This window comes from Haliotis rubra, unplaced genomic scaffold, assembly GCF_003918875.1.
Source record: "Haliotis rubra isolate DU_JTF1 unplaced genomic scaffold, ASM391887v1 Scf2060, whole genome shotgun sequence".
NCBI lineage: Eukaryota > Metazoa > Mollusca > Gastropoda > Lepetellida > Haliotidae > Haliotis > Haliotis rubra.
In genome coordinates, this window is record NW_025766071.1 from 4,899 (window position 1) to 28,491 (window position 23,593).

The 23,593-nt window shown below is 39.7% G+C and overlaps 1 pseudogene; it reads left to right on the plus strand.

Moving 5' to 3' along the window:
* The first annotated feature begins 5,198 nt into the window (after positions 1-5,198).
* On the plus strand, positions 5,199-10,384 carry LOC124276145 (annotated as a pseudogene).
* The last annotated feature ends 13,209 nt before the right edge of the window (positions 10,385-23,593 follow it).

Below are 23,593 nucleotides of genomic sequence, written 5' to 3' on the forward strand. Positions count from 1 at the left end.
TACAAAGGTGCAGGTTATCAAACAAAATGCTTTGTCGAATCATTTCCATTCCAAAAACGTTGTGCACACTCAGGAGCAGCTCACTATTGTACGAACTTGGCTATCAGCTATCTATTTCGTATTCTAGAATATAGGACTGCGACTGCATACATAAACACAATTTGGTAATCCCCTTTGACCCAAAATCCGCCCCAGAGGATGATACTATAAATGGTGGTATTGTCTGTGTTGCGATTATATAAAATACATTACAGGTTGACCGGTATTAATCCCTACAACTGGATGTTTCCAGTTGAGGATCACAATATTATTTTTCTACTTAACATGTCTATCAGTGTGGGGGTGTTATTTATATTAACCACGGGTATGGTTCAATAAAATTCTAAATCATTCAAATTCTTTTGTCTCTGATGTTCTTACTCAGTGCCGGAAAGCCCCAATTAAAATCACTGAACCAAAGGGTAATGGCCGGTTAAAGTCCCACTGTATTCTGCCTATATAATAATTTGAAATGTAAACTTTCTTGGCCCATAACATTCTCTTTTTTGCCTGCAGGTATTGTTTAGGTATTAAAATCAGTGGACTGTACTAATCCTTAGAACAATAAGGATTTAAGGCTATAGTCTGTATTAGAAAGCGCATGCAAATAAGGAGAAACTTGGTGAAGTTTATCACATCTTGTTTATTGCATATAACACCTGCAAAATACAATAAAATATGTATATATGACAGCATTTGACAAATATGGTGACATTTTTTAATTTTACTGACATTGTATGTAACAAATGAAAGTAACCTTTTCTTACAGCATCTCCACTGGACAGTTTGGTTTCTTCTTGATTTCACCAAAGACCATATAACATCTATCATATGGTCTCTGATTTCCTCTAAACTTACGAAAGCCATTGAATATTAAACTCTGGCTACTCCAGATATTGGGGCCCATTTCTGGTGTCCCCACAGTGATATTGCTGGAATATTGCTAAAAAGTGGCATAAAAACTAAACTCCAGTCAGTCAGTCAGATGTTAAGGAACAAATTGAACACATACTTTGCCATTGTAGAACGACCGACTTGTCATAAATTAAATTGTTGCTTTATAACTCCCATGTCTCATGTCATATTTGATTACTTTCAACGACTGAGTTCACTAATCATTATTATAAACTGTGGTCAGTGTGGTCAGTGAGTGAACTTGATGGTGAGATGAACATCGCCTTACTCAAATTTGGCTATAATTGTGCAAGCACTGGCCTGGTAATCCTAATCCGCTGATAGCCGAAGTGCGAAACCAAAATGAGAATACTACCATTAGAGTCGGGAGGTGGCAACAGAAAGTTTGGCATTATGACATCAGGTTTGCTTATTGACAACACTAGTTGGATAACTTTCAACTGGTTACAACACCTGTTTCAAATAACCAGCATTATCTCATACAGATATTCAGAACACGTGCGTAATAAAATTCAATATAGTCTTTTCAACCGATTTAAGTATGCTGTTAAAATCTACAAAAGCATGAAAAAACTGCAGTATTTATCGCTAATGCAGAGCCAATATAATGGCCGTTTTGACGCAGTACACTGCCTATTTGTCCAAGGCGTTTCAGGCTGAACCATGGTTTAATATCTGAGTCCGTGTAGGGTAATCAACAGTCATCTTGCCGTTGGGTATTATGGCAGAAATATCATGACAAAGACAGAAGTTCCTTTATGCGCTGGATTAACACTGTTACTGCAGCAATGTATGTGTTTCACTTGGTTGATTTTACTTCTGTGCATTATGATCTCCGCCTTGCTCCAGGCGTTGAATATCTCCGCCCATTCGTCGGGGTTGTAGAATTCAGCTGTATGAATTGATGGGCTGCCAAAGTCAGCATAGGTAAAACCTGGTCTGTAGTTTTCCCTCATAAACTCCACAACGTCCGATCTGTTTTGTCGCCAGTACTCCTGGAACCAGAAGCTCCAGCGTAGCTTGGAACAGAGAACACCCCAGTGAAGGAAGATGCCAAACTTCGCCTCGTCGTACCAGGCCGGGAGGGGCCTTTGATTCAGTGACTCCCCATGTGCATGGATCGTAGTGGACACCTGCTGCTAATGTCACAGTCAACAGCGTAAACAACAACAGTCCAGCCATGTTGGCTGATCTTGTATACATATATAAGATATCAGGATGTGGAGCTTGTTTTATCTGAATCACATGACTCGCCGAAGCTAGTCACGTGAGCGGTGTTGGTATGGGCGCTTTGTGAAGTAAAGCGGGTGTTTCGCTCCCCATGCGCGTCCTCATATTATTATTACATCAAGAGACAGGGCTAGCCCATTTGTGAGGACCAGTTTCAGACTAAACGTACATGCAGTGTGAAGGACTAGTATTTTCACAAGTACATTCTGCATGCCCGGTTTGTGATTAAACAGAATATGTTCCTGCCTCTTCTAAGCTTACTTTTTTCGAATCTCAACATTTAACCCCATCACCTTTTATCTTTGTGAAGACATGTCCATCTGGTAACAATAACGAGTAATGAAAAATAGTAAATTGCCTTCTACCATACCAAGACCCCTTTAGGAAATAAATATACCTTATACAGAATAGCCAGAGTCAGGAATGTTGGCAGAGTCTAGATTACCACAGTTTAGGTATCTGGGTTCTACATTAAAGTTTAACCGTATACATCAAGGACCGTTCGGCAAAATGGATCGATGTTAGTCATTTAAAAGTGCAGTCACTAAATGGCACAAATGTTAAAAAATTTAATATAAAAGTTGACAAAGGAGAGAGACGGGCGGGGGTTAGCCTAGTGGTTAAAGCGTTCGCTCGTCGCGCCGAAACCCAGGTTCGATTCCCCACGTGGGTACTATGTGTGAAGCCCATATCTTGTGTCCCCGGCGTGATATTGCTGGAATATTGCTAAAACGGCGTTAAACTAAACTCACTCATTCTAACAACAGTTGGTTCATGTTCTGATGGGATTGATGCTATGGGTTTCAGTTAGAGCTTACTCTAACCCAGGTCTTATGCTTACGTGATATCGGAGCTATCTGCAAAGATTTGAACTACAGACTTGGAAAAGTGAAACCTGTAACCCGACAGACGTTACACATGTTTGTTTGCTGTTTAACCCATGAGGCTACGACTTTGTTGGTTTAGAGTATTAAGTACATGATCCCTCAAGTTGAGGCCTAGCTGAGTTGAAGGGAGTATCTTCATGTAACATTGGAAGCTTGGTACACTGTCTATTTATTAAAAATATAATGGTGTCAATTATTCGTATCATCATAAGCATCGTCCATTTTAATAAACTGTTCATTGAAAACCTTGGACTGTGTACATATCTCGATTTATGGTAATGAAACCTACTTGCACCCGGTGCAACCCTAGGTAATAACCTTGTAGTACCAAACAAAAACATGTTGCACCTGCTGCTCAATATAAAATTAAAATTAGTGTTTGGTATTGATGATTTAGAACATCATTATAACAAAATTATTCTCAGTCTGATAAGACCATTTTACCGTTTCACATAAATTATAGTTTCATTTGTGATCAGTCACAGTTATTCAATCCCTTTGCAGCGTCATAGCGACAACGCACTTGCTGTTCCACGCCAGCCCCTCACTGTTCTGTTTCAGGCTGAAATCTATGTGTTCCTTTACAAGCGGCATATGTGTACATGCATTAGGCGCAAGATAGTATAAACATGAGGGGTGCATGTTCTAGTTTCAGGGGCGGTGGGGTAGCCCAGTGGATAAAGTGTCTGTCTGCCCGTCACGCTGAAGACGCGGTTCGATTCCCCACATGGGTTCAATGTGTAGCCCATTTCTGATGTGAAATTTCTGGAATATTGCTAAAAGCGGCGTAAAACCACACTTACTCGCTTGTCTAAGGTTGCACCCAGTGCAGGTTCGAAATGATTAATTAAGCCGAGCCCTGACAGCACAGGGCGTGTCACGCTTTAGAAACAGCGTTAGAAAGACATATAGGTATATAGACCCTACCCTAGTACTATATAAAGGGAAGGGATGTGCCTGACAGTGTGTGTGCTCATGGCTACTCAGACAAAGGATATATCTTACTTCTATTATCTCGTAGCCACTATCTCAATAGACACTTATTACATAACCTACGGTATCACATAATGTGTTATCTACGGTTACCTAAGCCGATATTGTTAGGCAGCCATGTGACTCGATCACCCGCATGTGACCCCGTTCGCCATTGTTGTGTAACATAAGAACCCGGATCAATGAAGCACATGACTTGTATAGACTGTCACGTGGTGAGCAACATGAATCGATACAGAAACCCAGTTTCCTGATTGTATTGTCCTCGTTTCAGTGTTTGTGCAGGAATAATTGTCCTTGACAATCTTGTCACATGATGAATAACACGATATTTAAGAAAAACAAATCACGTTGGTATTGTATTTTGTAAAACCCAGACAGCTGAGAATATTTTTCTATAAACAATTTGAATCACGCTGAATGGTTATTTTTTACTTGATTTATTCATTCAAGGACATTCGAAAGAATGTTTAGATATTTTTTCCTTACAGTGTAGCATACTGATTCTTTGTTCACAGAGAGCTGTATCGAAAATCGTTTTCTACATACTGAGACTATAAATAGTTAATGGTCTCTGGTACGTGGCAATCGATTAGTTCAGCGTTATAACCTTATCCACGAATAACGTATTCGACCGTGAAAACAAACAATTTCTGAATATTTGGAATGGGTTTGAGGTGGATATTTTCATACGAGTTGACTATCTGTCCGCTCTACATCACAAGAGATGTGTTTTCATAGGTTTTCATTTCTGAACATGTTTGTATTCACCCTGACGGTGAAGAAGCTGCGTCTGTTTCAAGCTTCTCTGCTCATATGTGACAAGTGTTGAGTGTCATGATATATGATCTCCAGACCAAATCGAGTTTAAATAAAGCCGCACTCGTGACTAGCTTAGACTTGCACAAGTCTCTATAAGGTATTAATTAATAGTTTAAATGATATTTCTAAAAAAATATAAATTTCCGCCTAACAGACTGGTGTACTTTCCGTTTATCTAGACTTGCCTCTTTAAGGATAGGATTACTATTCATCCATGGGGCTTAGCCTTCAGTACAGCCTTGGAGCAAGGCTAGACGAGCTACGAGTCATGCGATGCGTCAAATCCACCCGTCTCTTGATATAATTTAAGGACGCGGATGGAGAGCGAGAAACCAGTTTAGCTTCACAAAGCGCCCATACCGACACCGCACACGTGACTGGCTGCGAGTCATGTGATTCAGATACGCAAAGTGTACATCCTGATATCTTGTACAAGATCAGCCAACATGGCTGGGCTGTTGTTATTAACGCTGTTGACTGTGACATTAGCAGCAGGTGTCCACTACGACCCTACATGGGAGTCACTGGACCAGAGGCCCATCCCGGCCTGGTACGACGAGGCGAAGCTTTGGCATCTTCCTTCACTGGGGGTGTTCTCTGTTCCAAGCTTCGTTGGAGCATGGTTCCAGGACTTCTGGTTGAATAAAGAGCAGACGTCGTGGACTTTATGCAGAACAACTACAGACCAGGTTTTACCTATGCTGACTTCGCGCCACAGTTCACAGCTGAATTCTACAACCCCCAACAATGGGCCCTGTTGTTCAATGCATCAGGTGCAAGGTAAGATGACAAAGGCACTGTAAACAAACCCAGTGTTTCGTCCTAAGAATCAGCCGTGATTGTTACCATAGTTACCATTGACTGACGTTGACATGCTGTTACCAGAGACCTTATAATAGATGGTGTCTTCTACTACTGACAACCGCCCACTACAGAGTGAATACGAGTTAATAATTTCCTGTTCATCGGTAGAATCTATAAATAGTGTCAGCATCCCATTGGCTGGTGTGATTGGTTTCGCTCGTTTGATACGTTTTAAGACAACTCGTAGATATATAGTCTCTGACAGATAATAAGTATATTAAGAAATATTACTTTGAACATCACGATATTTATAAATTTATATCTCTGTTAACCTACTCTGGCAAAGGAACACCTGGAAAAGTTGTCAATGTTCCTATACCATGCCTTTCTACACAAGAGAAATGTGCTCTCTACTGCCTAACAACAATATAGTCAGTATACATGTACTATAGGCCTGTGACCTCTTAAGTGCAAATAAAGAGACTATGTAGACAGACGCTCAAGTAGCAGTCTCCATGTGATACTATTAGCATGATTAGGTTGCTGGAGTAACACTGATATGCTATGAAGCATATATTACCGGTAGCCAGTGGCTAATGTGTGATATTTAATACCCCTTCAAAGCCTGTCACATTTATTCAAGGTACAATATTTATCTTCAGCCCTCACTTGATGCCTACACAGGTTAAATATATTTTGTTTGTACGCCAAAATCAATATACCTGTGAGGGTTCGTCGTGAGTTACTGCCATGGACGTTTACAAGTAAAGGGAGGTCACTCTTCATGCTCTGTCCTCGTTTCCTGGAGCCAATGATATGGTCTGTTGTTACTCATGATTGGTTTGTTGTTTAAGGCGGCACTCAGCAATATTCCAGCTATATGGCGGCGGTCTGTAAATAGTCAAGTCTGGACAAGACAATCCAGTGATCGACAGCAAGAGCATCGATCAAGGCATTAGGGGATACGATGAAGTCATGATTTGATTCAGATAATTGTTCACGGGAACATTCACTTCATAATGAATAAAAGCGACAAAAACCTTTCTATATTCATGTAAAAATCTCTGCTAAAAGCAGAGAAAACCAGTATTAATCATGGACCTGTCCGGTTACCTTAACTACAAGTATTATTTATTTATTTACTCATTCATTCTTTCTTTCTTTCTTTCTTTATGTTGTGTGGTTCCCAAATGAGGGTAAAAGCAGTTACGTTTAGCACTGTTGAATGGGTACATGTATACCCATGTCTAAGCGGTGTAATTATAATGAATCGTTCCAAATGCGGTAATCGTGTGCATAGAGCTCCAGATATTATATACCTGGCTTCTTCTTGTCATTTGTACAATAAAAATGTCATGTTGTATTTCAGATATGTTGTACTGACAACAAAACATCATGAAGGATTCTGCAACTGGCCAACCAAATACTCCTTCAACTGGAATGCCATGGACGTCGGCCCTCAAAGGGACTTAGTGGGTAGGTTTACCTGCAGCAGAGACATTAGCCTTGCTCCAAGACTGTACTGTGTGCTAAGCCCATGCATGTAGAGTGAGTGAGTTTAGTTTTATGCAGCACTCAGAAATATTCCAGCTATATGGCGGCGGTATGTGAGTGGGAGAAGAAGTTTAGTTTTACACTGCAGTCGGCAATATTCCAGCTATATGGCGGCGGTCTGTAAATAATCGAGTCTGGACCAGACAATCCAGTGATCAACAGCATGAGTATCGATCTGCGCAATTGGAAACAGATGACATGATTGTGTCAACCAAGTCAGCGAGCCTGACCACCCGATCCCGTTAGTCGCCTCTTACGACAAGCATGGGTTACCGAAGGTTCATTCTAACCTGGGCCTTCACGGGTCGGCAGCGGTCTGTAAATAATCGAGGACCAGACAATCAAGTCACTGGGGTACTGAAGATCAATTCTAAGCCGGATCTTCATGGGTGCATGTATAGTAATTTTATCCTTTAAAGAGGCAAGTCTACATAGCGGGACAGGACCCTATTCTGTTATTTTTAGTTCTTTTATAAATTATTATTTAAACTATTAATTATAACCTTAGAGACTTGTGCAAGTCTACAGAGACATGAACACTTTCAGTCAGTATACGGACCCACAATACTGATTTGTGAAAAACAAGTACCAAAACATATATATGATTTTAATGGTGAATAATGGATGTTGAATTAGAAAAATAATACCAGTATCTTCCTTTACGTGTACAGAATAGTTAAAGGCTACTCTGTCACTGAATCTATTGTACAATGAATGGCGTTAAGCATGCACGTTTCACATGTCAATGCTTCTCAAGTTAATGTCCGAAATATAGCCGGAGGTAGGCCTCGGGCGTTCAGAACAAATGAAACCCTCAGATATGATACTAACAAACCTAAAAAAAATATTATCAAGGCGAATGTTAGATTCGATCCCACAAAGGGAAGCAACTCTGCATTGCGAATTGCAGTGTCTTTAAAGAATGGCGCCCGGACCCTTTCACTGTGGAAATAGAATAGACGGGTGTCTTATATGTAGAATGTATAGGGTTAGAATGGAATCCAAAACATTAACAGGAAACACGAGCAATGGGGACTTTCGACCATGTACCTCTGTCGAGCATGTTTGGAAAAGATGTTTTTGTTCAAGATTTAACTTGTTTTAACATTCTCGTTGTCATAAATTGTAAGAAATTGGGAAATCAGGAATTCAAATTGGGAATTTTTACTGTTAGTCGCTACAAACCTGAGAAGGTCTAGATAAATCCCCGATCAGGTTGTTAGTACCTCCGTCAAAATTGCTGTTGAAACTGAACTAGTGCAGTTACAGTCACATGCCAACATCCCTCAAGAAAGGGCGATATAACCACACTTCTCTCTGTGTTTCAGGTGACCTGGCCAACTCCATAAGGAAGATCACGAACATCAAGTTCGGTCTTTACCACTCACTGTTCGAGTTTGTCAATCCGATCTTTCTTCAAGATCAGAAGAACCATTTCAAAACTCAAGACTTTGTTAAGGTTGGTCTTTTATACATTCCTCAATCAGGCCGTTTATATGCCATGTCTACTTCATTTACACTTACCGTGTCTTCTGTATTTACACTCAACATGTCTACTGCATTTACACTTACTGAAGTAACAGCATTTACACTTACAGTGTCCTCCGTATTTACACTTAAATCCTTCTCATAATGTGAATAGCAGTGGCTGAACAAAATGAACGATTTGTATTGTGAAAAATATCCGCAAGTCAAACAAACAATAATGTAAATAAATAGATTGTTTGATGGTGTAAATACATGTAAACAGTTGGTTGCTTACAACTGAGGAAAACAGAGATTGTACTTAACATTTACCAGCCCATGGCCAGTGTAACTTAGGTTACATACAGACAATTGTGTATTATATCAAACAAATGATCATTCCTTATTTGGTGTCCTACCCAAGTTATTGCTTCCAGTACAAGACAATGCCGAAGTTATCACGAGCTGGTGAACATGTACAAGCCTGACGTTATCTGGTCTGATGGGGACTGGATGGCCAATTCTACCTACTGGAATTCTACTGAGTTCATAGCCTGGCTCTATAACAACAGGTAATTTTTCGAATATCATATCTAGAGCATTCCCTGTTTGGTTTCTGTGTTGAAAAAGGCCCCAGCAACACTACTGCCCCAAAGAACACTAAATAAAATGAGTGGTCATTTTCAACTTCCTCAATTGTGTCATTGTTGCTAATAATGTCACTGAGTCACTGGATTGTTTGGTCCTGACTCAATTATTTATAGGCTTTCGTCATTGCAAAATATTTAAAATTTGACAAAATATAGAAATTCAAAATCTAAAAACAATGTATTTTGTCTTTGTTTGTCGGCATATCATTATTTTATAACAACTGCAGTTATTATCCACAGTTGCCATACAACAACAGTTTTCAGCTACTTGTTACATTTCGTATGTATTCATCCGCTACATTATAAATGATATACATAACTCATTTATGATGACTATACGTTGTTTAAAGCCTTGGTGGGGGCGGTGGGGTAGCCTGGTGGTTAAAGCGTCCGCTCGTCACGCCGATGACCCGGGTTCGAATCCCCACGTGGGCACAATGTGTGAAGCCCATTTCTGGTGTCCCCTGTCGTGACATTGCTGGAATATTGCTAAAAGCGGGGTAAAACTCACTCACTCGCTTTAAACGTTGGTTATTTGATTATGAATGTTATTGTTTTGCAGTCCCGTGAAGGACTCTGTTGTGGTCAACGACCGATGGGGAAATGATACATGGTGCAAACACGGGGATTACTACACGTGTAGTGACAAATACAACCCAGGTAATACAGGGAGCAATACAACGTGTAGACAGGGTCCCAGTTTCACACTGTCAAAACGTTGTCACAACGTTATTCTGTGGACTCCCATTTACCTTGCAATTGTCACAACGTTGTGGCCTGACGTTGTGAAACTTCCATTTTTACGTGCCACGGGTTATTTGATGCTAACGTAGTATTAACGTTCTAACTTTAATAATTGAATAGTTTTCCCAGTAGTGAACAGTACATAAGAAACGAAGCAGACATTCACTTCAATGTTTATTCGTCAATTTGCATGTTCTGTTGGTCGTGTGCTCTGAAGCTGTAGCTTTATAGTGAAGAAAGAATCTCAAAGTGAAAAGTTTTATAATAAACTTTATCGTGACACCATCGTGTTATAATGTTGTGAGGAGCCCAAAACATAACGTTTCATCAAAGTAAATTTTCAACGTTGTTATTACGTTGTGACGTAGCGTTATAAAAAGACGTTGTGTCGTGACAACGACGTGGTATGACGTTACCAATCTACAAACTCCCCACAACGTTGCGTTAGCTAGAGTGGCCTTAACAGCATAAAACGAGCTCAGGTAAAACAGTGCATTAAGGCCCTACCTGCGAAAACACCCACAGGAATAAAGATGTAAATGGTCGATAAATTTAAACACTTTTTATTATATTTATATGCTTCCAACAAAGTCAGTGTTCAAACATTAACACATGTTGAACAGCAAAGATTTGTCAAACGTTTGAACAAAATCATGTGAACCTTGAAAATAAATTCAACAAGATATCAAGTTTGGTATTTAGGGCTCCCTTTGCCTTTAGGCGGGAGACCTATTGTAATCGTTCGTGTTTTATTATTATTATTATTATTATTATTATTTATTATTCCGCCGGATTTTTGTACCAGAGCTACAAAGAGCACCGCTGGACAGATTCGCTTGAAAAAAATCACCCAGATGCCCATCGAGGTGTAGATATTCCCCATTAAAATCTCAAGGCTGTAGGCCCAATAGCAAAGGGCAGATAATTGAAAATTAATTCAAAAAATTTCAAATGCAAATGCAAATATCTCCAAATCTAATGCTCCAATGTTTGCCAAAGTTCTGGAGCAGATGCGCAATCAAAATGCCTACAATTTCGCCTGGACGGCTCAAGTCGCTAAAATGCACCGTTTGGACGCTATTTGGGATTGAAGTTTTTGGTGATGTTTTTAAGCAAAATCCTGACTGCATACCTCCCAAAATGTGCTGCACTAAAACTACAAGGACTACGGCTTTCAAACGTTGCATACTTTGTGTCTATGCATGTTTCTACACAGTAGCATCGTCAAATGTGCCTATGTTTATATGATGGCCGCCATATTGGACGCTACTTTTGGGCAAAAGTTGTCTTCAAAAACTTTCACGGGCTACTTTGCTATTTTGTGCCAAACGAAACTTACCACATACAACACTTTAAACGCTTGTTCTGAAGTTGCCTTTGGTTGTTGAACATTTTCTGTTCTTGGTCCTATGTCAAAAGTCACGTGATGCGGCGGCCATATTGGATTGACGATGTTTATCGGAAATGTGCAGATTTTGTTGGGTGAGGCATTTTTCGCAATCCATAACTGTGAATGTATGAACTGCAGAACGCTGTAAATGTGTAGATATACAATATATACCTCAAATATTAATGCTCATAAGGTATGTTGCGATATCTTGATTAGTTACGGATATCTAGATGTTTGCTTCTGTTGTTTATTTTGTACTAAAATGTATTTTCAAAAAAATCGCAGCGTCATAACTATTTCAACTATGCAGCTAGAATCTGGCGGTACATAGTAACTAAGTGTGTTGAACATTTTTCGTTCTTGGGTGTATGTCAAAATGTGTATTGCTTGGCGGCCATATTGGAATTTGTCAGATTCTGATGATACTACATTATAAACAGCATAGCTTCTCAAGTTCTGCAGAAAGCAGTAAAACTTGGCGGTATGCATCAACATAAGATGCTTAACATTTCGTGTTCTTACATGCATATCAAAGTTTGATCGTTTGTCGGCCATATGGCATTGAAAATTGCAGAAATGCATTACGAGTCCAAAACGGCATAAAACAGCATATAACTCCACCACTATTGCCCCAATCGCTTCCATATTTGGTATGTGACTTGGTCATGAGATGCCGATCATTTTTGTCTGGTAGTCCCAGAGCGATATCTCTAGCCGTTTGGCCGCCATCTTGGATTGAAGTTTTTCATTTATCAGGTTGCCATAGCAACAAAAGTTGAAATTCAAATGACTTGATTTTTACAGCATCATTAGGCACAGTCAAGGGAATGCTGTGTGCTAAATCTCAACTCTGTGCGTTTCATAGTTCCGGAAATACTAACTATACAGTATTTTGGCGGACAGACATGCGGACAGTAGGCGGACATATTTGTCACTAAATCTGACCGGCGCATATGATACATCGGGTCTGGGCAAAACAGAAACACTAATTCCTGTCACCCTAGAGGTAATAACAATGGCGTCTTAGCTCGCCAAAAACATGTTTTTGTCTTGTGACGGACCAGTCAAATGACCTTGACCCCCGTGACCTTGGTGACCTTGACCATTAGAAAGCATTTTCGACATACTATCAAGTTCCGGGGTCAAAACCCCGAAAAACTCAAAAATAACGATTTTGTAATTAGGGCTCCTTTGCCTTTAGGCAGGAGACCTATTGTAATCGTTCGTGTTTTTATTATTATTATTAGGGCTCCTTTGCCTTTAGGCAGGAGACCTATTGTAATCGTTAATGTTTTTTATTATTATTATTTATTATTCCGCCGTATTTTTTGTACCAGAGCTACAAAGAACACCGCTGGACAGATTCGCTTGAAAAATTCACCCAGATGCCCATCAGGGTGTACATATTCCCCATTAAAATCTCTAGGCTGTAGGCCCAATAGCAAAGGGCAGGTAATTGAAAATTAATTCAAAATGTCAAATGCAAATGCAAATATCTCCAAAACTAATGCTCCAATGTTTGCCAAAGATCTTGAGCAGATGCGCAATCAAAATGCCTACAATTTCGACTACGCGTATGCGCCAAGTCGCTAAAATGCACCGTTTGGACGCTATGTTGGATTGAAGTTTTTTTGTTGATGTTTTCAGCAGAATGCTGACTACATTCCTCCCAAAATGTGCTGCACTGAAACTACAAGAGCTACGGCTTTCAAACTTTGCATACTTTGTGTCTATGCATGTTTCTACACAGTAGCATCGTCAAATGTGCCTTTATATGTTTTATATGATGGCCGCCATATTGGACGCTACTTTTGGGCAAAAGTTGTCTTCAAAACTTTCACGGGCTACTTTGCTATTTTGTGCCAAACGAAACTTACCACATACAACACTTTAAACGCTTGTTCTGAAGTTGCCTTTGGTTGTTGAACATTTTCTGTTCTTGGTCCTATGTCAAAAGTCACGTGATGCGGCGGCCATATTGGATTGAAGATGTTTATCGGAAATTTGCAAATTTGTTGGGTAGGCATTTTCGCAATCCATAACTCTGAATGTATGAACTGCAGAACGCTGTAAATGTGCAGATATACAATATATACCTCAAATATTAATGCTCATAAGCTATGTTGCGATATCTTGATTAGTTACGGATATCTAGATGTTTGCTTCTGTTGTTTACTTTGTACTAAAATGTATTTTCAAAATCACAGCGTCATAACTATTTCAACTATGCAGCTAGAATCTGGCAGTACATAGTAACTAAGTGTGTTGAACATTTTTCGTTCTTGGGTGTATGTCAAAATGTGTATTGCTTGGCGGCCATATTGGAATTCGTCAGATTCTGATGATACTACATTATAAACAGCATAGCTTCTCCAGAGTTCTGCACAGAAAGCAGTAAAACTTGGCGGTATGCATCAACATAAGATGCTTAACATTTCGTGTTCTTACATGCATATCAAAGTTTGATCGTTTGTCGGCCATATGATATTGGAAATTGCAGAAATGCATTATGAGTCCAAAACGGCATAAAACAGCATATAACTCCACCACTATTGCCCCAATCGCTTCCATATTTGGTATGTGACTTGGTCATGAGGATGCCGATCATTTTTGTCTGGTTGTCCCAGAGCGATATCTCTAGCCGTTTGGCCGCCATCTTGGATTGAAGTTTTTCATTTATCAGGTTGCCATAGCAACAAAGAAGTTGAAATTCAAATGACTTGATATTTACAGCATCGTTAGGCACAGTCAAGGAAATGCTGTGTGCAAAATCTCAACTCTGTGCGTTTCATAGTTCGGAAATACTAACTATACAGTATTTTTGACGGACAGACATGCGGACAGTAGGCGAACATATTTGTCACTAAATCCTGACCAGCGCATATGATACATCGGGTCTGGGCAAAACAGAAACACTAATTCCTGTCACCCTAGAGGTAATAACAATAACGGCGTCTTAGCTCGCCAAAAACGTGTTTTTGTCTTGTGACGGACCAGTCAAATGACCTTGACCCCGTGATATGGTGACCTTGACCATTAGAAAACATTTTCGACATACTATCAAGTTCCGGGGTCAAAACCCCGAAAAAACTCAAAATAACGATTTTTAATTAGGGCTCCTTTGCCTTTAGGCGGGAGACCTATTGTAATCGTTAATGTTTTTATTATTATTATTTATTATTCCGCCGTATTTTGTACCAGAGCTACAAAGAACACCGCTGGACAGATTCGCTTGAGAAAATTCACCCAGATGCCCATCGAGGGTGTACATATTCCCCATTAAAATCTCTAGGCTGTAGGCCCAATAGCAAAGGGCAGGTAATTGAAAATTGAATTCAAAATGTCAAAATGCAAATGCAAATATCTCCCAAAACTAATGCTCCAATGTTTGCCAAAGATCTTGAGCAGATGCGCAATCAAAATGCCTACAATTTCGACTGTATGCGCCAAGTCGCTAAAATGCACCGTTTGGACGCTATGTTGGATTGAAGTTTTTGTTGATGTTTTCAGCAGAATGCTGACTACATTCCTCCCAAAATGTGCTGCACTGAAACTACAAAGGCTGCGGCTTTCAAACTTTGCATACTTTGTGTCTATGCATGTTCCTACACAGTAGCATCGTCAAATGTGCCTATGTTTATATGATGGCCGCCATATTGGACGCTACTTTTGGGCAAAAGTTGTCTTCCAAAACTTTCACGGGCTACTTTGCTATTTTGTGCCAAACAGAAACTTACCACATACAACACTTTAAACGCTTGTTCTGAAGTTGCCTTTGGTTGTTGAACATTTTCTGTTCTTAGTCCTATGTCAAAAGTCACGTGATGCGGCGGCCATATTGGATTGAAGATGTTTATCGGAAATTTGCAAATTTGTTGGGTAGGCATTTTTCGCAATCCATAACTCTGGATGTATGAACTGCAGAACGCTTCGCAAATGTGCGGATATACAATATATACCTCAAATATTAATGCTCATAAGCTATGTTGCGATATCTTGATTAGTTACGGATATCTAGATGTTTGCTTCTGTTGTTTACTTTGTACTAAAATGTATTTTCAAAAAATCACAGCGTCATAACTATTTCAACTATGCAGCTAGAATCTGGCGGTACATAGTAAACTAAGTGTGTTGAACATTTTTTGTTCTTGGGTGTATGTCAAAATGTGTATTGCTTGGCGGCCATATTGGAATTCGTCAGATTCTGATGATACTACATTATAAACAGCATAGCTTCTCAAGTTCTGCACAGAAAGCAGTAAAACTTGGCAGTATGCATCAACATAAGATGCTTAACATTTCGTGTTCTTACATGCATATCAAAAAGTTTGATCGTTTGTCGGCCATATGATATTGGAAATTGCAGAAATGCATTATGAGTCCCAAAACGGCATAAAACGGCATATAACTCCACCACACTATTACTTTAATCGCTTCCATATTTGGTATGTGACTTGGTCATGAGATGCCGATCATTTTTGTCTGGTTGTCCCAGAGCGATATCTCTAGCCGTTTGGCCGCCATCTTGGATTGAAGTTTTTTCATTTATCAGGTTGCCATAGCAACAAAGTTGAAATTCAAATGACTTGGTATTTACAGCATCGTTAGGCACAGTCAAGGAAATGCTGTATTGCAAAATCTCAACTCTGTGCGTTTCATAGTTCCGGAAATACTAACTATACAGTATTTTTGACGGACAGACATGCGGACAGTAGGCAGACATATTTGTCACTAAATCTGACCAGCGCATATGATACATCGGGTCTGGGCAAAACAGAAACACTAATTCCTGTCACCCTAGAGGTAATAACAGCAGCGTCTTAGCTCGCCAAAAACGTGTTTTGTCTTGTGACCCGGACCAGTCAAATGACCTTGACCCCGTGACCTTGGTGACCTTGACCATTAGAAAACATTTTCGACATACTATCAAGTTCCGGGGTCAAAACCCGAAAAACTCCAAAAATAACGATTTTTAATTTCAGGGCTCCTTTGCCTTTAGGCGGAGGAGACCTATTGTAATCGTTAATGTTTTTAATATTATTATTTATTATTCCGCCGTATTTTGTACCAGAGCTACAAAGAACACCGCTGGACAGATTCGCTTGAAAAATTCAAACTTCAGATGCCCATCAGAGGTGTGCATATTCCCCATTAAAATCTCTTACAGGCTGTAGGCCCAATAGCAAAGAAAGGGCGGTAATTGAAAATTAATTCAAAAATGTCAAATGCAAATGCAAATATCTCCCAAAACTAATGCTCCAATGTTTGCCAAGATCTTGAGCAGATGCGCAATCAAAATGCCTACAATTTCGACTGTATGCGCCAAGTCGCTAAAATGCACCGTTTGGACGCTATGTTGGATTGAAGTTTTTGTTGATGTTTTCAGCAGAATGCTGACTACATTCCTCCCAAAATGTGCTGCACTGAAACTACAAGAGCTACGGCTTTCAAACTTTGCATACTTTGTGTCTATGCATGTTCCTACACAGTAGCATCGTCAAATGTGCCTATGTTTATATGATGGCCGCCATTGGACGCTACTTTTGGGCAAAGTTGTCTTCAAAACTTTCACGGGCTACTTTGCTATTTTTGTGCCAAACGAAACTTACCACATACAACGCTTTAAACGCCTTGTTCTGAAGTTGCCTTTGGTTGTTGAACATTTTCTGTTCTTGGTCCTATGTCAAAAGTCACGTGATGCGGCGGCCATATTGGATTGAAGATGTTTATCGGAATTTGCAAATTTGTTGGGTGGGCATTTTTCGCAATCCATAACTCTGAATGTATGAACTGCAGAACGCTGTAAATGTGCGGATATACAATATATACTCCTCAAATATTAATGCTCATAAGCTATGTTTGCGATATCTTGCGTTAGTTACGGATATCTAGATGTTTGCTTCTGTTGTTTACTTTGTACTAAAATGTATTTTCAAAAATCACACAGCGTCATAACTATTTCAACTATGCAGCTAGAATCTGGCAGTACGTAGTAGCTAAGTGTGTTGAACATTTTCGTTCTTGGGTGTATGTCAAAATGTGTATTGCTTGGCGGCCATATTGGAATTCGTCAGATTCTGAGTGATACTACATTATAAACAGCATAGCTTCTCAAGTTCTGCACAGAAAGCGAAGTAAAACTTGGCAGTATGCATCAACATAAGATGCTTAACATTTCGTGTTCTTACATGCATATCAAAAGTTTGATCGTTTGTCGGCCATATGATATTGGAAATTGCGAAATGCATTATGAGTCCCAAAACGGCATAAAACAGCATATAACTCCACCACTATTCGCCCCTAATCGCTTCCATATTTGGTATGTGACTTGGTCATGAGATGCCGATCATTTTGTCTGGTTGTCCCAGAGCGATATCTCTAGCCGTTTGGCCGCCATCTTGGATTAGAAGTTTTCATTTATCAGGTTGCCACTAGCAACAAAAGTTGAAATTCAAATGACTTGATATTTACACAGCATCGTTAGGCTGGCAGTCAAGGAAATGCTGTGTGCAAAATCTCAACTCTGTGCGTTTCATAGTTCCGGAAATACTAACTATACAGTATTTTGACGGACAGACATACGGACAGTAAGAGCAGACATATTTGTCACTAAATCTGACCAGCGCATATGATACATCGGGTCTGGGCAAAAAACAGAAACACTAATTCCTGTCACCCTAGAGGTAATAACAGCGGCGTCTTAGCTCGCCAAAAACGTGTTTTGTCTTGGTGACGGCGGACCAGTCGATGAACTTGACCCCCGTGACCTTTGGTGACCGCTGACCATTAGAAAACATTTTCGACATACTATCAGGTTCCGGGTCAAAACCCCGAAAAACTCAAAATAACGATTTTTAGTTAGGGCTCCTTTGCCTTTAGGCAGGGGAGACCTATTGTAATCGATTAATGTTTTATTATTATTATTTATTATTCCGCCGTATTTTGTACCAGAGCTACAAAGAACACCGCTGGACAGATTCGCTTGGAAAAATTCACTTAGATGCCCATCGAGGGTGTACATATTCCCATTAAAATCTCTGGGCTGTAGGCCCAATAGCAAAGGGCAGGTAATTGAAAATTAATTCAAAATGTCAAATGCAAATGCAAATATCTCCAAAACTAATGCTCAATGTTTGCCAAAGATCTTGAAGCAGATGCGCAATCAAAATGCCTACAATTTCGACTGTATGCGCCAAGTCGCTCAAAATGCACCGTTTGGACGCTATGTTGGATTGAAGTTTTTGTTGATGTTTTCAGCAGAATGCTGACTACATTCCTCCCAAAATGTGCTGCACTGAAACTACAAGAGCTACGGCTTTCAAACTTTGCATACTTTGTGTCTATGCATGTTCCTACACAGTAGCATCGTCAAATGTGCCTATGTTTATATGATGGCCGCCATATTGGACGCTACTACTTTTGGGCAAAAGTTGTCTTCAAAACTTTCACGGGCTACTTTGCTATTTTGTGCCAAACAGAAACTTACCACATACAACACTTTAAACGCTTGTTCTGAGGGTTGCCTTTGGTTGTTGAACATTTTCTGTTCTTGGTCCTATGTCAAAAAGTCACGTGATGCAGAGCGGCCATATTGGATTGAAGATGTTTATCGGAAATTTTGCAAATTTGTTGGGTAGGCATTTTTCCGCAATCCATAACTCTGAATGTATGAACTGCAGAACGCTGTAAATGTGCAGATATACAATATATACCTCAAATATTAATGCTCATAAGCTATGTTGCGATATCTTGATTAGTTACGGATATCCAGATGTTTTGCTTCTGTTGTTTACTTTGTACTAAAATGTATTTTCAAAAATCACAGCGTCATGAATAACTATTTCAACTATGCGGCTAGAATCTGGCGGTACATAGTAACTAAGTGTGTTGAACATTTTTCGTTCTTGGGTGTATGTCAAAATGTGTATTGCTTGGCGGCCATATTAGAATTCGTCAGATTCTGATGATACTACATTATAAACAGCATGGCTTCTCAAGTTCTGCACAGAAGCAGTAAAACTTGGCGGTATGCATCAACATAAGATGCTTAACATTTCGTGTTCTTACATGCATATCAAAAAGTTTGATCGTTTGTCGGCCATATGATATTGGAAATTGCAGAAATGCATTATGAGTCCAAAACGGCATAAAACAGCATATAACTCCACCACTATTGCCCCAATCGCTTCCATATTTGGTATGTGACTTGGTCATGAGGATGCCGATCATTTTTGTCTGGTTTTGTCCCAGAGCGATATCTCTAGCCGTTTGGCCGCCATCTTGGATTGAAGTTTTTCATTTATCAGGTTGCCATAGCAACAAAGTTGAAATTCAAATGACTTGATATTTACAGCATCGTTAAGGCACAGTCAAGGAAATGCTGTGTGCAAAATCTCAACTCTGTGCGTTTTCATAGTTCGGAAATACTAACTATACAGTATTTTGACGGACAGACATGCGGACAGTAGGCAGACATATTTGTCACTAAATCTGACCAGCGCATATGATACATCGGGTCTGGGCAAAACAGAAACACTAATTCCTGTCACCCTAGGGGTAATAACAACGGCGTCTTAGCTCGCCAAAACGTGTTTTTGTCTTGTGACGGACCAGTCAAGTGATGACCTTGACCCCGTGACCTTGGTGACCTTGACCATTAGAAAACATTTTCGACATAACTATCAAGTTCCGGGGTCAAAACCCTGAAAAACTCAAAAATAACGATTTTTAATTGGGGCTCCTTTGCCTTTAGGCAGGGAGACCTATTGTAATCGATTAATGTTTTTATTATTATTATTTATTATTCCGCCGTATTTTTGTACCAGAGCTACAAAGAACACCGCTGGACAGATTCTAGCTTGAAAAAATTCACCCAGATGCCCATCAGGGTGTACATATTCCCATTAAAATCTCTAGGCTGTTGGCCCAATAGCAAAGGGCAGGTAATTGAAAATTAATTCAAAATGTCAAATGCAAATGCAAATATCTCCAAAACTAATGCTCCAATGTTTGCCAAAGATCTTGAGCAGATGCGCAATCAAAATGCCTACAATTTCGACTGTATGCGCCAAGTCGCTAAAATGCACCGTTTGGACGCTATGTTGGATTGAAGTTTTTGTTTGATGTTTTTCAGCAGAATGCTGACTACATTCCTCCCAAAATGTGCTGCACTGAAACTACAAAGGCTACGGCTTTCAAACTTTGCATACTTTGTGTCTATGCATGTTCCTACACAGTAGCATCGTCAAATGTGCCTATAAGTTTATATGATGGCCGCCATATTGACGCTACTTTTGGGCAAAAGTTGTCTTCAAAAAACTTTCACGGGCTACTTTGCTATTTTGTGCCAAACGAAACTTACCACATACAACACTTTAAACGCTTGTTCTGAAGTTGCCTTTGGTTGTTGAACATTTTCTGTTCTTGGTCCTATGTCAAAAAGTCACGTGATGCGGCGGCCATATTGGATTGAAGATGTTTATCGGAAATTTGCAAATTTGTTGGGTAGGCATTTTCGCAATCCATAACTCTGAATGTATGAACTGCAGAACGCTGTAAATGTGCAGATATACAATATATACCTCAAATATTAATGCTCATAAGCTATGTTGCGATATCTTGATTAGTTACGGATATCTAGATGTTTGCTTCTGTTGTTTACTTTGTACTAAAATGTATTTTCAAAAAAATCACAGCGTCATAACTATTTCAACTATGCAGCTAGAATCTGGCGGTACATAGTAACTAAGTGTGTTGAACATTTTTCGTTCTTGGGTGTATGTCAAAATATGTGTATTGCTTGGCGGCCATATTGGAATTCGTCAGATTCTGATGATACTACATTATAAACAGCATAGCTTCTCAAGTTCTGCACAGAAAGCAGTAAAACTTGGCAGTATGCATCAACATAAGATGCTTAACATTTCGTGTTCTTACATGCATATCAAAGTTTGATCGTTTGTCGGCCATATGATATTGGAAATTGCAGAAATGCATTATGAGTCCAAAACGGCATAAAACAGCATATAACTCCACCACTATTGCCCCAATCGCTTCCATATTTGGTATGTGACTTGGTCATGAGATGCCGATCATTTTGTCTGGTTGTCCCAGAGCGATATCTCTAGCCGTTTGGCCGCCATCTTGGATTGAAGTTTTTCATTTATCAGGGTTGCCATAGCAACAAAAGTTGAAATTCAAATGACTTGATATTTACAGCATCGTTAGGCACAGTCAAGGAAATGCTGTGTGCAAAATCTCAACTCTGTGCGTTTCATAGTTCCGGAAATACTAACTATACAGTATTTTGACGGACAGACATGCGGACAGTAGGCAGACATATTTGTCACTAAATCTGACCAGCGCATATGATACATCGGGTCTGGGCAAAACAGAAACACTAATTCCTGTATCACCCTAGAGGTAATAACAGCGGCGTCTTAGCTCGCCAAAAACGTGTTTTTGTCTTGTGACGGACCAGTCAAATGACCTTTGACCCCCGTGACCTTGGTGACCTTGACCATTAGAAAACATTTTCGACATACTATCAAGTTTCCGGGGTCAAAACCGAAAACTCAAAAATAACGATTTTTAATTAGGGCTCCTTTGCCTTTAGGCGGGAGACCTATTGTAATCGTTAATGTTTTTATTATTATTATTTATTATTCCGCCGTATTTTGTACCAGAGCTACACACAAAAGAACACCGCTGGACAGATTCGCTTGAAAAAATTCACCCAGATGCCCATCGAGGTGTACATATTCCCCATTAAAATCTCTGGGCTGTAGGCCCAATAGCAAAGGGCAGGTAATGGTGAAAATTAATTCAAAAATGTCAAATGCAAATGCAAATATCTCCAAAACTAATGCTCAATGTTTGCCAAAGATCTTGAGCAGATGCGCAATCAAAATGCCTACAATTTCGACTGTATGCGCCAAGTCGCTAAAATGCACCGTTTGGACGCTATGTTGGATTGAAGTTTTGTTGATGTTTTTCAGCAGGAATGCTACATTCCTCCCAAAATGTGCTGCACTGAAACTACAAGAGCTACGGCTTTCAAACTTTGCATACTTTGTGTCTATGCATGTTCCTACACAGTAGCATCGTCAAATGTGCCTATGTTTATATGATGGCCGCCATATTGGACGCTACTTTTTGGGCAAAAGTTGTCTTCAAAACTTTCACGGGCTACTTTGCTATTTTGTGCCAAAACGAAACTTACCACATACAACACTTTAAACGCTTGTTCTGAAGTTGCCTTTGGTTGTTGAACATTTTCTGTTCTTGGTCCTATGTCAAAAGACCCTGCAAGCGCTACGGCTTTCAAACTTTGAAGAGCGCCATAAAATTTACTGATCAAAAACATCTGTTCAACATTACCCATGTGGATAAAACGTATGGGAGCTAAAAGGGAAAAAACTGTTTGAGACGTGCCCCAAAAATGAAAGAAAAGAGTGCCAAACAAACTGACCCTCAACTCCAGGCAGAACACGCGAAACATCACGCAAAAAGTCTTCCAACAACGTACCGGTCATCATAAATAATGCTTACATTCAAAAACCCAAAGTTTGGACAGATTTAACGAAATAGGGACTTCTTTATATCACCGACGGCCCAGGGATACATTGCCGAATGTATCATAAGTTTCATCGACATTTACAGCACGGCAGATTACCCGTGCAAAGCATGCGACAGTCTGAAGGAAAGCGCAAGGACGATATCTCCTATAAAGAGATTACCACTGCAAAGCGTGGTCCACGTGCATATATGGGAGACGATGTCAATTTCAATTGTCAATGACGAGAGCTGTCCAACGTTGATATGCGGCTAAGCTGGTGTTGTTGAACTTTCTATTTTTTCACAAATAAGTGCGTTATGCTCTAAAATATATACATAACTGAATGTGTGTCTCTCCAAACCATTGGTGGAAATAAAGAACATTCATTCATTTATTCATTCATTCATTCATTCATAAAGAGAATTGAGTATTTAGAGAGAACACTATATGCTATGATATATGACCACCCTGATTGTGGCACAAGAGTTGTGTTTACTGACAGTTAAATGTGAATCACAACTTGTCAACTACACATAACTGCATT